This window comes from Colobus angolensis, unplaced genomic scaffold (assembly GCF_000951035.1).
Source record: "Colobus angolensis palliatus isolate OR3802 unplaced genomic scaffold, Cang.pa_1.0 Scaffold623, whole genome shotgun sequence".
In the NCBI taxonomy this organism is placed as follows: domain Eukaryota; kingdom Metazoa; phylum Chordata; class Mammalia; order Primates; family Cercopithecidae; genus Colobus; species Colobus angolensis.
The window spans coordinates 12,326-24,005 of NW_012119855.1; positions in this window are offsets into that span (position 1 = coordinate 12,326).

An 11,680-nucleotide genomic window follows, 5' to 3' on the forward strand; every position below is an offset into this window, starting at 1 on the left:
TAAAGCAGTACAAGTGGTTTCACCCATTGAAACATAAAACATTCCTAAAAATTTATAATTATATAGCCAAAAAAGTACTAAGTCTATGAAAAGGAAGCAAAAGGTAATTATAGGTATTTATTGGGCAGGACTGAACAAGCCAATCATTGAAATGCAAAGCAGATACTACCTGTGCCATTAAACTAGACCAGCTGATTATTATACTGTGCTCCACAAGGGTTCAATTCACTGTTCCTCTTGCTATATGCAGATCACTAGATTACTGTTTTCTACTTACCTGTTCCAGAGAAAGTACAGAATTTCTTTTTCTTTTTTTTGGTCTTTTCTTTCTTTCCTTTTTTCTCTCCCTCTTTCTTTTTTTGCAGATGAGGTAATCCGCCTGAATCAACAGAAAGACTATAGATTTAACAAGAGAATTTAGCAAGAATGCAAGCTACAAGATCCATTCACAAAAATCAATGTTCCTCTGTATCAACAATAATCAACTAAAAATATAACAGATTCTATCATGTCATTCACAATAGCAAGCAAAAGATAAACTATGAATTTAACCAAACAATGCATAAGACCTTTATGAAGAAAAAGTTTTAAATTTACTTAAGGGCTGGAAAGCCTAAATAAATGGAGTGCTATGCCTTGTTCATGGAACAGATGGCAATATTGTAAAACATGGCAGTTCTCAAAATTAATCTATAAATGTAAGTCAATGCCAATTAAAATTAGAGAAGAACTTTTAAAAAATATTTCAACATACTTATCCTGACATGTATAAGAAGACCAAATATTTTATGAATAATTAAGGCAACTTTGAAAAAGGTCAGAGAAAGAGGGCACCTCACTGCCAGATATCAGACAGTTACAAAACTATGGTAATCAAAAAAGTGGGACATTGGCTCAGGAACACATATGCCAGTGAAACATGCAAGAGAGCTCAGTAACAGATGCATGCATATGCACAGGCAGAGAAAGGTGAATAAACTGTTTCATAGATGGTATTGGTCAAGGTTGCCAGCAGCTGTAGTAAAAAAGTAAAATTTAAAAGAAAAATTTTAAGGAAAAAATGGTATTGGGAATATGTCACTGTATGAGAAAAATAATGCTGTATTCTTAGCTTATACCTGTGTTTCTCAACCCTTTTCCTTATTATCCTCCTAGGTAATCATTTTAGACATTTTCCCCCAGTTTTCCTCCTTCTCAATGAAATTTTATTATCACAGGTATACTGTATACCTCTTTCTGTACTATGCCACTTGGGAGAGCCTAAACCATTGTAACATCTACTTTTTTTTCTACCCCTAAGAACCAGTTTTCACTGCCTTGGGAGAGATATTATCCCCCGCCCGTTAGGAATGCATGCTTGCACCATGTACAAGAACGGAATCCAGTTGGATTAAAGTACTAAATGGAAAAGATAAAAACTGAAAAGCTAACGGAAAAGAAAAAAGAAGCATATGAATTATTTCTCAGGCTTTCAAGTGTAAAAGGTCTTCTTAAACCAGCTCCTTTTTTGCACAAACTCTAAGATAAAAAAGATGACATTAAAATTAATGACTCTTTATCAAATGTTGTAATAGGTAAAGTCTACATAGAGATTACAGTATGGACAAAGATATTTGAAACAAGTAAAGCCAACAGGGGATAGATATCTACATTAGAGAAGACATTCCTGTTAATTAAATGAGAAAATGATAAACCTCAAAGAAAAATGGGTAAAGGATATGAATATGGCATTCACATAAAGAGAAACTCAAATACCTAACATAAAAACTTTGCAAGTAATTACAAAATAAAATAGAGGTTAAAACCAATGGTGGAAAAGAGGTCATGAAACCAAAAAGTCAGAATATTAAAAGGATAATGAATATACTGATTTCTTCAGAAAAATGAGAGGGAGTAACCTAGAGTTTCTATATAATTGCAATAAGAAAGGGTTATCTACTGATACAAGCTTTATATATAGGGTATTTAGAGAGAAAATTACATAGGAGATTTGGGAAACAATCCTTCAGTGGTCTTTTATGTTTTTGCAGTTCTTATGAGAAGACTGCCTTTGCTCTGAACCACCTTTTCAAGTGTATTTTATAGAAAACAGCTTTGGAAGATGGAGATAATTAAGGGAAGGTTTATTTACTGTTCATTATAATAAAAAATATCTTTCTTTAGGGCAAAGATCAGGCAGGCTTATTAATGATTTAAAGAGATTTAAGCAAGTTGCTGTGAGTCATGCCTGCAATCCCAACACTTTGGGAGGCCAAGGCAGGAAAATTGCTTGAGACCAGGAGTTCAAGATCAGCTTGGGCAACATAGCGAGACTCCATCTCTACAAAAAATTTAAAAATTAGTTGGACTTAAAAGCAATCTACAAATTCAGTGCAATTCCCATCAAAATACACCATCATTCTTCACAGAATTAGTAAAAACAATCCTTAAATTCATATGGAGCCAAAAAGGAGCCTGCATAGCTAAAGCAAGACTAAGCAAAAAGAACAAATCAGGAGGCAGCACAAAACCTGACTTCAAACTGTACTATAAGGCCGTAGTCACCAAAACAGCATGGTACCGGTATAAAAATAGGCGTGTAGACCACAGAAAAGAATAGAGAACCCAGAAGAAAAGCCAAATACTTACAGCTAACTGATCTTCAACAAAGCAAACAAAACATAAAGTGGGGAAAGGGCTCCCTTTAAACAAATGGTGCTGGGAAAATTGGCAAGCCACATGTAGAAGAATGAAACTAGATCCTCATCTTTCACCTTATGAAATAATCAATCCAAGATGGATCAAATATTTAAATCTAAGACATGAAACTATAAAAATTCTAAAAGTGAAAAACCCTTCTGGACATTGACTTAGGCAAAGACTCATGGCCAAGAACCCAAAAGCAAATGGGACAAAAACAAAGATAAATAGATGAAACTTAATTAAACTAAAAAGCTTCTGCACAACAAAAGAAACAATCAGCAGACTAAACAGACAACCCACAGAGGGGGAGAAAATCTTCGCAATCTGTACATCTGGCAAAGGACTAACATCCAGAATCTACAAGGAACTCAAACAAATCAGCAAGAGGAAAACAAACAACCCCATCAAAAAGTGGGCTAAGGACATGAATAGGCAATTCTCAAAAGAAGATATACAAATGACTAACAAACGTATGAAAAACTGCTCATCACTAATAATCAGGGAAATGCAAATCAAAACCACAATGCAATACCACCTCACTCCTGCAAGAATGGCCATAATCAAAAAATCAAAAAATAATAGATGCCGGCATGGATGTGGTGAAAAGGGAACACTTTTCCATTGTTGGTGGGAATGTAAACTAGTACAACCGCTGTGGAAAACAGTGTGAGATTCCTTAAAGAACTAAACGTAGGCTGGGTATGGTGGCTCATGCCTGTAATCCCAGCACTTTGGGAGGCTGAGGTGGGCAGATCATGAGCTCAGGAGTTCAGGATCAGCCTGGACAACATGGTGAAACTCCATTTCTACTAAAAATACAAAAACTAGCCAGGTGTGGTGGTGCACACCTGTAATCCTAGCTACTCAGGAGGCTGAGGCAGAAGAATTATTTGAACTCAGGAGGCAGAGGTTGCAGTGAGCTGAGATCATGCCACTGCACTCCAGCCTGCAGGACAGAGCGAGACTCCATCTCAGAAAACAAAAAAAAGAACTAAAAGTAGTAGATCTACCACCTGATGCAGCAATCCCACTACTGGGTCACTACCTAGAGGAAAATAAGTCATTATATGAAAAAGATACTTGCAGATGTTTGTTTATGGCAGCACAATTCACAATTGCAAAAACATGGAATCAGCCCAAACGCCCATCAGTCAATGAGTGGCTAAAGAAAATATGGTATATGTGTATACCATGGAATACTACTCAATCATAAAAAGGAATGTAATAATGGCATTCATAGCAACCTTGATGGATTTGAAGACCATTATACTAAGTGAAATAACTCGGGAATAGAAAACCAAACATCATATGTTCTCATTCATAAGCAGGAGTTAAGCTATGAGGACTCAAAGGCATAAGAATGATACAATGGACTTTGGGGACTCAGGGGGAAAGGGTGGGAGGAGAGTGAAGAATAAAATACTACACATTGGGTACAGTGAACACTGCTTGGGTGATGGATGCACCAAAATCTCAGAAATCACCACTAAAGAACTTACTTATGTAATCAAACCCCACCTCTTCCCCAAAAACCTATTGAAATGAAAAAGAAAAAGAAAAACAAATTAGTTGGGCTTGGTGGCATGTGCCTGTAGTCCCAACTACTCAGGAAGCTGAGGTGGGACAATCCACTTAGGGCCAGGAGTTCAAGGCTGCGGTAAGCTATGATTGTGCCTCTGCGCTGCAGCCTGGGTAACAGAGAAAGATTTTGTCTCTTAAAAAAAAAAAAGAAAAAAAGATTTGTGTTTCCTAAGTTAGGGTTCCTGTCCTGTGATGCATCCCATGTGTGCAGGTGTCACCTGACCCTCTTTGTGTTGCTCTGTGGAAACTGGGTTTGAAGGAGCTGGTCGAGGAAAAATGATACTCTAGCAACTGCTGTTTCTATGAGTACTAAACTGTTCTTTGTCTCTGATACAGGAGTCTCATGTCTTCTGCCAGCACCCATGAAATTGTGGCAGGCTTTTAGCTTGTAAGAACAGTAAAATCTCAGTTCCTTCACGATTCTTCATATGAAGGTTCTTAGTCATCTCCAAACCCCATGTTACAAGGTACGTGGGTAAGAAAAAGCCCTACAAGATGCGTAAAATTTGCTCTGTCTACAGGCAGACTGTGGTGATTGCATGTGGTGGATGAGGAAGCAGGAATGTTTCCAGAAGCCTACAGAGTTTTGGGAACTCTTCCTTATTCCAGGAGTACAGGATGTTTTCTTCATTTTGACATATGCACCATTGACAATGAAGTTGTAGAGACCAGGGGGGTGGGGGTCCTATCTAAATCACATGGAATTCTGGGTCCTCTCTATTTAGTCCTTTCCCACAATTACTTAACATAAGTTTTGAATTTACAAATTACAAATACAGACACAAAATAATACCACATGTTTTACAAGGATATAAACATATTTAACAATGTATATTGCTTATACACTGGGATAGGTCCTTATGATAGAGAAAAGAATAGGAGTGAAAATCAAAGATAAGGGAGCAAATTAGAACAAAACAAGAGAGGATCTTTGCAAAGACTTGATGACGGTAGCATGCCATAAGTAACTCAGCTTTCTCCACCTGAAATCCAAAACCAAAATACAATGCAATATAGGTTACATTTTACTCTATTTTAGCAAACAACCTGAAATTGGGTGAGAGATGTCAACCTTAATTCCAACCAAATCCAGATACAAGGCTTACTTGAGGTTGACTAACTCCAAATTGAATTCTGGATTCTATATCCTTTTCCAAGGGGATAGATATTTCCAAGGCTTATACATTAGAATGGACCCCTATGATGGAGAGGGGAGTAAGGGTGTGGATCAAGAATGAAGAAGAAAAATGAAACAAAAATCAAGTGAAAGAGGGTCCTTGCCTAGACTGATGATGATAGCATCCTATTTTAGGTACAAAAAAAATGTATATATAACATATGTATATAACATTCTGTCAAAAAACCTGTAATGATTTGAGACATGTGAATCCAAATTCCAACTCCAATTTGAATAGGTTTTATTCTTTTTCTGAATCTTGAGCTCTGTCATCTATTTACAGTGTTGCTTCTGCTCTTAGAACTAGGCATTTGACTATCAAACTTGCTTCTCATCTTTACAACATTTTTTCTTTTTCTTTTTTTTTTTTTTTGAGAGAGTCTCATTCTGTTGCCCAGGCTGGAGTGCAGTGGTGTGATCTCGGCTCACTGCAACTTCTGCCTCCCAGGTTCAAAGGATTCTCATGCCTTAGCCTCCTGAGTGCTGGAATTACAAGCGTGTGCTACCATGCCCAACTAATTTTAGTATTTTTAGTAGAGACAGTTTTTCACCATGTTGACCAGGCTGATCTTGAACTCCTGACCTCAGGTGATCCGCCTGCCTCAGCCTCCCAATGTGCTGGGATTACAGGCGTGAGCCACCGTGTCTGCCCATCTTTATAAGCTTCTTATTCCCTCAGAATAGAATCGCCCTGGTCCTTCAGGGCCCAACAACTTCCGTCCCTCAGCTCACTTGGCTGGCACCATGGCCAGGTTATATTGGACCTTCTGGTGAAACCACACAGAACATAGAAAGTGACTTGGTGGATGACCAGGAGTCTCAGAATTGGTGGGGAATATGAAAGCCTCTGAGGGATATAGTGAGCAAGTCTTTCTGGCCTCAGACAATGGTGGTGGGTTGGTGATGGGAAGTAGCTGTAGTGTGGGAGACAAAGGATGAAGAGGTAGAGGGAGAAAGATAAAATAATGCGAGAAGAGACAAGGAGGTAACCATGAAAGAAAAGTTATTTTCTTATTACAATTTATCAGTGTTCAGCATAGGATCTGTGAGTTTCAGAGTAAGTGGGTTGGGACCAGTAAGACAGCCATACTTGAATGATCCAAGAGCATCAGATGGACAGGAAATAGAACATACACCTTCAGCCCTGTTGGAGTTGCACCAATGGATATCTAAATAGTAGATGAGTGGGCTGTGAAAGTAATGAACGTCCAAAGGGAAGGCTCTCCTTTTATTTCACAATTATGAGCAAATAAAAAGGCTTAACATATTAGAAATTTAATAGTTTATACAAGGAGCCTGCCAACTTCACATATCAGCTACTGACTTACTGTGATTATTTTTCATTTGGTATTAAACTCTTCCCATTATCCCTTGTCCAGAGCATTTGCAAGGAATGACAATTAAGGAAGGAAGACTTGTTGGTTGGTTCCATGGAATGATTTTTTTTGTATATCATACAGCCGACTAAGTGGCCATCCTCATATGTTCAATGGTTTGCATGAGATAGAAGTTTATTTCTTCCTCACATAATAGTTCAGGGGGGCCGGGTGCGGTGGCTCAAGCCTGTAATCCCAGCACTTTGGGAGGCCGAGATGGGCGGATCACGAGGTCAGGAGATCGAGACCATCCTGGCTAACACGGTGAAACCCCGTCTCTACTAAAAAATACAAAACACTAGCCAGGCGAGATGGCGGGCGCCTGTAGTCCCAGCTACTCAGGAGGCTGAGGCAGGAGAATGGCGTAAACCCGGGAGGCGGAGCTTGCAGTGAGCTGAGATCCGGCCACTGCACTCCAGCCTGGGCGACAGAGCAAGACTCCGTCTCAAAAAAAAAAAAAAAATAGTTCAGGGGTGAGCATTCCAGGGCTGTCGTGATGATTCAGTGGTGTCAAATCCCAGCCTCCTTTTAGCTGGTTTTTCTTCTATATCTAGTGTATGTCCCTTGCCCTTAAAGGTAGAGATTGTTCATCCCATATCCCTGATCCAAGTAGCAAGATATAGGATTTGGAGGAAAGAAGGTAATCTCCTTCCCTTTCCTGTCACAAATGAAAAGTTGTACTTAATACTTGGCTGACGTCCCAGTGGCCAACACTTCATCACAATACTATAACTAGCTGTGAGGGGGCTTGCAAAATTGGTATTATGGGCTGAATGTTTGTGTCCTCCCTCAATTGTATATGCTGAAATCCTTATCCTCCATGTGATGGCATTAGGAAGTGTGGCCATTGCAGGGGTGATCAGGTCATAAGGGTGGAGCCTCTATGAATGGGATTAGTGCCTTTATAGGGAGAGACATGAGAGAGTGCTCTACCCTCTTCCTGCCATGTGAGGATACAATGAGAAGTTGGGAGTCTGCAACCTGGAAGTGGGTCCTCACCCAAACCTGACCATGCTGGCACTCTGATCTCAGACTCCCAGCCTCCAGAACTGTGAGAAATACATTTCTGTTGTTTGTAAGCTGCCCAGTTCATGGTATTCTGTTAAAGCAGCCTCAACTATGACATGCAGGACTTACAGGGTTGCCATATGCCCACCTAAAATTTTTATTACTCATGAAAAAGAGGAATACAGGAATATTGGGCAATAATTACCAGTATTAGCCATAGTAAGATATTCACAGAAAATTTGATCTGAGATTTTTTTTGTGGGGGGTGGTGATAACTTATTCTTATAATAATGGCCGGGCATGATGGCTCACACTTGTAATTTTAGCACTTTGGGAGGCCAAGGGGTGGCGGATCGCTTGAGTCTAGGAGTTCAAGATGAGCCTGGGCAATATGGTAAAACCCTCTCTCTACTAAAAATACAAAAATTAGTCAGGCATGGTGGCATGTGTCTGTAGTTCCAGCTACCTGGGAGATTGAGGCGGGAGGATCAGTTGAGTCCAGGAAGTTGAGGCTGCAGTGAGCCAAGGAAAACAAAAGAAAAAGAAAAGAAAGAACTTACTTACTTTCACAGTAATGAAGACTATCAAGAGTTCGGTACAAATAATTTAAATATCTGACATGACCTCTGGCCTTGAGGAACGTATAGCTTCACTGAGGGAGATAAAAGTATAAACCAATTATTTCAATAGGAAATAAGATTGAAGATTAAGTATACACAAAATGCTATGAGAAGACAAGCATGGAAAAATTGATCCATATATGAGTTCTTTAAAGACTCCTTTGCTGAACACCAAAGATGAATCAAGTCTCAAAGGAATAAAAATATATAGGATTAAACACAAAGAACTACAGAAATTAAACGTTCAAACAATTTTTCTACAACACCTCCTAACTAATAACTGGACATTAATTCCTGTGGTGAAGTGATAAAGTTATCAGTAGCCCTGGCAATATCTTCAGTGACCTTTTCAGTGGGTCTACAGCCCTCAAAGAGCTGCAGCACATTCCAGTTTTGCTACTCCTGTTCCAAAGCATTCAGGGAACCAGCCCTTGGTGGGGTGGATCTCCTTCTGTCCTTTAAAAGAGAAACAGTTAAGAGGTCTGTTTGCTTGGTTATACCCTCCATGAGTAAAACTATACTTAGGAGAAGAATGCAAGACATCACCTGGTTTCACTGGCTCTCACTCCCACCTACTACAGGATCTCAGGATTCTGCAAGGACCCTTCCAAACCCAGGTATTTCTAAAGGTCTTCAGGGTGTCTCTCCCATGTGTTCCCAAACAAGGTTAGTCAGTTACCTTATAGTAACACTCATTTTGTTTCCTTTCCTCTCACCCCAACCCTTCTCTCCTTGCTGATTGGTTTTACCTGGAGAAGGAGGATGATGTGTAAAACCAATGGGCAAGATGATCCTGCCACTTCTCCTGGCTGTGTCTGCTGGACTCTTCTAACTACTTGATGCTTCCAGTACAGTAGAGCCCTGGATATGCCAATGTTGTGTGCATATTGTCTCTTCTTTTAGAAGCTTACCCATCCAGTGCTGCCGCTTTGCCAAATTTTTGTGAAAGAACTCTTCATTTTTGAATTTCTCTCTCCCAGCCATTCCATGCCCTGTGCTGAAATGCAAGTCTTCAGGGCCTGATCTAATGGCAAACCCAAGTTAAGGACATCATGTAGTACCCAGAATTGCCCTTCCCCTCCTGCCACTTTGACATACATTCCCTTTTCTCTGGCAAGAGTCTCTCCAGAGGGCTCCTCCTTTACTCTTGCAAATAGACTTCTTGAAGACCCACCCCTGCTGCTCACTGGGAGAGGCCACACATGTCTGAATTCCACTTGAGTTCAAAGGGGGACAGCTTCCAACACTAACTTAGGGAAGCAGGAGGTGTGTACTACGCTTCCTCTTTCCTGACATTGCCTCTGAGCCACATCCGCCCCCAACCTCGATCTAACTGTAGAAATCAAGTTTCATTTGAAACCCAGAAGCCCTTCTCTTTGTTATTTTGGCACAGAACAGTCATCCAGAGGAGAAACACTTTTCAGTGCAACAGAGATTTAAGAAATATCTCCTGATGCTGATGTGCTCTCCCTTTTTTTGTAATCTGATTGCTTTCCCTGCAGCCCCTTTGCTATTCTTACCCCAGGAAACTGTGTGTATGTGTGTATGTGCGTGTGTGTGTGTGTGTGTGTGTGTGTGTGTTTTAGTGACAGTTCCTGTCAGATAAGAAGGGGAAATAGAAAGCCTCCTCCATATTGGGTGAGAAGAAGGAAGGAAGCAAAGGTTACCCTATCAGATGGGAGTGTCCAGGCGCAATAAGAGAAAGCACACAGTGTACTTAGGTGAGCCAACAAGGCTAAGGGGAAGCATGAAGGAAGTGGATTTCAGAAGTCTTTTTTTTTTTTTTTTTGCATGCTAATGGGCCCTTTGGGTGGCTGGTGCTTACTTTGGTAGTTCTCCGCTGAGATGATTACCTGTTGCCTTTTATTCTAGCCAAAGCTGTTGGTGGTATCTGGCTCTTGACTGGAGCCTGCCCTAATATCCCTGATGCTAATTTGAGTGAGGCAGAGGTTAGAGGAAATCCACATTAGTTTAACAACATGGATTCATGATTTTCACCAGTGGCATAATTCATGCTGGCAAACAAAAATTACTTCACTTGCTTAGGTGGTTTTAGAAGTGAGTTATTGGGAGATCGTCAACTCTAGCTCCCGAGGGTAGCCCATTAACATTGTGCAGAATGACAACAGATGCTGGCAGTAAATTGCAAACAGTGACTATGCAATCAGCTGTGGGCCTTTAGAGCTCAGCATCTGTGGGCATTTAACCACTCGCACTTCTGCCACACACTCTTTCCAAGGAGATATTCCACAGCTCATTTAGCTGATCAGGACAACAAGGACCCTTAGCTGGAAAGGAAGTAAATAATGATTTAGGTCATTTGTCTTATTCCTAGTGAAAAAGAAAAGCATTGTATTAATGAATTCAGCATTTGGAACTGAATACATAATGTCCTTTCGTGGCAACAAAGAGCAATCCAAGCAATTTTACCTGTTCTGAAATCTTTGCATTTTTCATCCTCTGAGGATTATAGAGAACTGTGTTGGATGACTTACCAGATGGAGGAATCTGAATCCTTTAAATACAGAGAAGAAATAATGGTCTCTGAATTTCATCAATGATCTATATACCCCAAATAGAATTAGAACTGCTTCCTATATAGAAAAATCTTTACTAAGGGGAAATTTTATTACCTGGGTATTGAATTCAATGATACCAAGGGCTTCCCTTTGTAGACAAAGGTTCATCTGCCCAGACTGGGTTTCTATCCTTTTACTAACTAAATGCAATTAAACAATGACTTTGAAGTAGTATTCAATTTTTGGATGGATTCGATACTTTAGCTTTTTAAAAAATGAACCATTTCTTTTGGGGTGTTGGATCTTTAATGTAAACTTTCCCTTTTTACCCATTAGTGAGCAGACTTAATAATGGTCCCTCATGGAGGGAACAGGGCTTGTACAGATACTTGGGGATGGGGAGTGGTGAGCACAGTAAAGAAGGCTCATGTCATGCATTCTTTTTCACCCTGACTTTGTTACTGCCTGCTCCAGCATTTTTCATCACAGCCCAAAAAACAGTTATTTTGGAAGCTGAAAAACTGGTAAAAGTAAGTCACTTTGGGAGAATGTACTCAGGAAGCAGGAGTTCAGCACCTGCTGCCTCTTTTTTTTTTTTTTTTTTTTTAGAGTCTTGCTCTCTTCGCCCAGGCTGGAGTGCAGTGGCACGATCTCGGCTCGCTGCAACCTCCCTCTGCCTCCTGGGTTAAGTAATTTTCCTGCCTCAGCCTCTGAAGT